General features: G+C 56.3%; 2 non-coding genes and 1 pseudogene across 2 annotated transcripts; all 3 read left to right on the forward strand.

Moving 5' to 3' along the window:
- The first annotated feature begins 1,714 nt into the window (after positions 1-1,714).
- LOC146143658 (small subunit ribosomal RNA) lies at positions 1,715-3,525 on the forward strand. The gene has a single exon (XR_014500396.1). It is a non-coding gene; the product is annotated as a small subunit ribosomal RNA (ribosomal RNA).
- A 247-nt stretch (positions 3,526-3,772) lies between these two features.
- On the forward strand, positions 3,773-3,926 carry LOC146143659 (5.8S ribosomal RNA). Its single transcript, XR_014501208.1, has one exon. It is a non-coding gene; the product is annotated as a 5.8S ribosomal RNA (ribosomal RNA).
- A 248-nt stretch (positions 3,927-4,174) lies between these two features.
- The window catches only part of LOC146143660 (large subunit ribosomal RNA), a 3,679-nt pseudogene continuing 2,853 nt past the window's right edge, over positions 4,175-5,000 (forward strand).

Below are 5,000 nucleotides of genomic sequence, written 5' to 3' on the forward strand. Positions count from 1 at the left end.
TAGGGAACGTGAGCTGGGTTTAGACCGTCGTGAGACAGGTTAGTTTTACCCTACTGATGGTGTGTTGTTGCGGTAGTAATTCTGCTCAGTACGAGAGGAACCGCAGATTCAGACATTTGGTTCATGTGCTTGGCTGATAAGCCAATGGTGCGAAGCTACCATCTGAGGGATTATGACTGAACGCCTCTAAGTCAGAATCCCGCCTAGGAAGCGACGATACTTTTGTGCCTCGCCCTCGACGGGCAAAGATAAACGGTCGTTCGGCCGTTGCTAGTGCCGAGAGCCGATCTTTCGCGGGCGCGACAAGCGTCGCCCGCTAGTCGGCGAATCCTCCTGTTCGAAACGCGTGGTGCTAAATCATTCGTAAACGACCTAGTTGAAGACCGGGGTGTCGTAATCACTAGAGCAGTATCTTCACTGCGATTTGTTGAGAGTAAGCCTCAAGATCTATCGATTTGTCCGCAAGGTCGGGCGCTAAAAGCGATCTCGAACGCCTCCGGGCGCGCGAGGTTGTTTTTTTTCTAAGTTTTTTTTCGCCGCCGACACTTGTCTTTTTTTTCAATTTTTTTTTTTCAATTTTTCGCTCGCGCGGCGGGCCTTTCCACGTTCACATCGGGGCGAAATTTTTTATGTTTTTCGACAGTCCTTTGCAATTTTTTCGATCTCTCTTTTCGACACTTTTTTGCCGCGCGGCGGGCCTTTGCACGTTCACATCGGGGCGAAATTTTTTATGTTTGTCGACAGTCCTTTGCAATTTTTTCGATTTTTCTTTTCGACACTTTTTTGCCGCGCGGCGGGCCTTTCCACGTTCACATAGAGGGCAGGTCTTTATTTTTTTGTGACTGTCCTTTACAATTTTTTTTTCGCGCACTCGGGCTTTAGCATATTTCCGCCCAGCGAGCAAGAGCATATTTAGGCCGCGGGAGCATGAGCCTGTTTAGGCCGCGCGAGCTTTGAATATATTTCGGCCGCGGGAGCATGAGCCTGTTTAGGCTGCGCGAGCAGTGAGTACATTTCGGCCGCGGGAGCATGAGCCTGTTTAGGCCGCGCGAGCATTGAATACATGTCGGCCGCGCGAACATTGAACATATTTCGGCCGCGCGCGCGAGCAAGAGCCTGTATAGGCCGCGCGAGTATTGAGTACATTTCGGCCGCGCGAGCATGAGCCTGTTTAGGCCGCGCGAACATTGAACATATTTCGGCCGCGCGCGCGAGCAAGCGCCTGTATAGGCCGCGCGAGCGTGTGATATGCCTCGCAATAGTTCAACACCTGGCGCAATCGTGCACCTTTTTTTTACGTTAGAATTTCAAACGGAAGACCCCAGGGACAACACTCATCTTTGCTATACTTGTGGGAGCTGACAAGCTTCGACAAGTAAAGAATCGGTGAAAAGGCGATTGGCTCGCTGGGCAGATGTTGCTGCTGCGCGAAGAGCCGAGTGTCAGTTTGTCGGGTTCTGAGCGGTCGCTTCGGCGAAGTTGTCTGGCGTGCGTTGCGCTCGCGCCGGTGTTGGCGACGTGGCGGTCGAAAGGCCTGCCGACGAAGTCTTACTCCGGCGGGTGCGACGGGCGGTGACGGTTTTCTGAGTTCGGGCAGCCGAGCAAAGAACGAAATTTTAACGGAGAGAAGCCTTCGGGTTTCGCATCGACCGAGCGACGGCGCCGCATCAGCGGCGCCTCCTTCGTCGGCCTTTCGGGGCTACGCTAAAGTAGCTACCTGGTTGATCCTGCCAGTAGTCATATGCTTGTCTCAAAGATTAAGCCATGCAAGTCTAAGTACGAGCTCTCGTACAGTGAAACTGCGAATGGCTCATTAAATCAGTTATGGTTCATTTGATCGTACGTTTTACGTGGTTAACTGTGGAAATGCTAGAGCTAATACATGCGTGAAGCGCCGACCTCGCGGGAGGCGTGCTTTTATCAGACCAAAAACCGACCGGGCTTCGGCCCGCAACCTTTGGTGACTCTGGATAACTTTGCGGATCGCACGGTCTCGCACCGGCGACGGATCATTCAAGTGTCTGCCCTATCAACTTTCGTCGGTACGGTACTGGCCTACCGAGGTTCTTACGGGTAACGGAGAATCAGGGTTCGATTCCGGAGAGGGAGCCTGAGAAACGGCTACCACATCCAAGGAAGGCAGCAGGCGCGCAAATTACCCATTCCCGACGCGGGGAGGTAGTGACGAAAAATAACAATACAGGACTCTAAACGAGGCCCTGTAATTGGAATGAGTACACTTTAAAACCTTTAACGAGTATCCATTGGAGGGCAAGTCTGGTGCCAGCAGCCGCGGTAATTCCAGCTCCAAAAGTGTATATTTAAGTTGTTGCGGTTAAAAAGCTCGTAGTTGGATTTTGGGCGCAGGCGGCCGGTCCGTCGCAAGGCGTGTACTGGCCGTCCTGGCCTCACCTCCGGTTCTCCGCCGGTGCCCTTGACTGAGTGTCGGCGGCGGCCGGAACGTTTACTTTGAAAAAATTAGAGTGTTCAAAGCAGGCGATTCGCCTGAATAATGGTGCATGGAATAATGGAATAGGACCTCGGTTCTATTTTGTTGGTTTTCGGAGCGCGAGGTAATGATTAAGAGGGACAGACGGGGGCATTCGTACTGTGCCGTTAGAGGTGAAATTCTTGGATCGGCGCAAGACGAACGACTGCGAAAGCATTTGCCAAGAATGTTTTCTTTAATCAAGAGCGAAAGTCAGAGGTTCGAAGACGATCAGATACCGTCCTAGTTCTGACTATAAACGATGCCAACTAGCGATCGGGGGGCGTTAGTTTTACGACCTCTCCGGCAGCTTGCGGGAAACCAAAGTCTTTGGGTTCCGGGGGAAGTATGGTTGCAAAGCTGAAACTTAAAGGAATTGACGGAAGGGCACCACCAGGAGTGGAGCCTGCGGCTTAATTTGACTCAACACGGGAAATCTCACCCGGCCCGGACACAGTGAGGATTGACAGATTGAGAGCTCTTTCTTGATTCTGTGGGTGGTGGTGCATGGCCGTTCTTAGTTGGTGGAGCGATTTGTCTGGTTAATTCCGATAACGAACGAGACTCTGGCTTGCTAACTAGTTACGCGACCCAATCGGTCGGCGTCTAACTTCTTAGAGGGACTAGTGGCGTTTAGCCACACGAGATTGAGCAATAACAGGTCTGTGATGCCCTTAGATGTTCGGGGCCGCACGCGCGCTACACTGACCGGATCAGCATGTGCTCGCCTTGGCCGACAGGTCTGGGTAACCCGCTGAACCCCGGTCGTGCTAGGGATAGGGAATTGCAATTATTTCCCTTGAACGAGGAATTCCCAGTAAGCGCGAGTCATTAGCTCGCGTTGATTACGTCCCTGCCCTTTGTACACACCGCCCGTCGCTACTACCGATTGAATGGTTTAGTGAGGTCCTCCGATTGGACCTGGCGCGGCCGGCAACGGTCGAGCCGGCGTCCGAGAAGACGATCTAACTTGATCATTTAGAGGAAGTAAAAGTCGTAACAAGGTTTCCGTAGGTGAACCTGCGGAAGGATCATTAACGGTCTCGCAAACGCTTCGGCGAACGCGAAACTCGGACAAGCGAGAGAAAAAGTCTTTGCTACCCGGCGCCCGACCCGCGAGGAGCGGCGCGCCGGCCGGCGATTCGGTCACCCGGTAATGTTTGCGCGTCGAGTGCCGCGGTGCCGCGCGCTCCGGCTTCAAGCGTCGGCCTGGCCGACCGCTCGGCGCGGTCTATTTTGTCACCCTATAGTGCGAGGCACTGTGCGAGCGAAACAATCGTGGATGGCTCTTGGCGGTGGATCACTCGGCTCGTGAGTCGATGAAGGACGCAGCTAGCTGCGTGAATTAGTGTGAATTGCAGGACACATTGAGCATCGACGTTCTGAACGCAAATTGCGGCCTCGGGTCAATCCCGGGGCCGCGCCCGCCTCAGGGTCGCGTTGCAAACGTTCCGCGCGGGGATTTCTCCGCGCGGCTGCTGCGGCGTCGGACGCGCGAGCGCCCGTCCCGCTCAAGACAGCACGGCACGATGCGCGACGATCGCGACCAGAATCCCGCGCGGCGGCGGCGAGTCGACCTCGAAGAGGCCAACGGCTGGCGGCTCAAGGGCGGGAATCGAGGTGCGCGGCGGCGCGCGGCGCCGACGGCGAGCGCGGAACGGGAAGAATAGTCCCGGTCCTTACTTTCGGCCTGAGGTCGGACGAGGCTACCCGCTGAATTTAAGCATATTACTAAGCGGAGGAAAAGAAACTAACGAGGATTCCCTCAGTAACGGCGAGTGAAGCGGGATGTGCCCATCGCCGAATCCGCGCGCTTTTGGAGTGCGCGGAATTGTGGCGTACGGAATTCGTCACGGCGCGCTTCGCCGGTCGCCCGCGTCCTTCTGATCGAGGCCTTTTCCCAGAGCGGGTGTCAGGCCCATGGCGGCGACAGGCGGGCGCGCTACGGCGTCTTCCCAGAGTCGGGTTGTTTGGGAATGCAGCCCAAAGCGGGTGGTAAACTCCATCTAAGGCTAAATACGGTCACGAGACCGATAGCGAACAAGTACCGTGAGGGAAAGTTGAAAAGCACTTTGAAGAGAGAGTTAAAGAGTACGTGAAACCGTCGAGAGGCAAACGGGAGGGCCTGTCGGGTCGCCCGGTCGCTTTCAGCCGGCCCCCTGTCGGCGACGTTGTCGTGCGGACCCTCACGGGCCGCCGGCGGCGCCGCCCGATCGGGGACCAGCGCACTAGCGCCGGGCGAAGGCCGCGACCGTCTGGACGGCGGCGAGAAGGCCGCGCGCAAGGTAACCCGGCCTCGGTCGGGTACTATAGGCGCGCGTGTCCGTCGGCCCGCCGTTCGGGCGAGGAGAGATCGCCGCGTCTGCCCTTCGGGGCCGAGCGCCCGGTGCCGGCTGGGGCGTCGTGGGTCGGGGACTGTTCTCAGTGCCCAGCCTCTTCGTCTCGGTCGCGCTTCCGGTGTCGTTTCGCGAGGCGCACGGGGTCCGCGGCTGAAGTCAGCCACCTTCCCGAC

This window comes from Ascidiella aspersa, chromosome 5, assembly GCF_963924565.1.
Source record: "Ascidiella aspersa chromosome 5, kaAscAspe10.2, whole genome shotgun sequence".
Classification (NCBI taxonomy): domain Eukaryota; kingdom Metazoa; phylum Chordata; class Ascidiacea; order Phlebobranchia; family Ascidiidae; genus Ascidiella; species Ascidiella aspersa.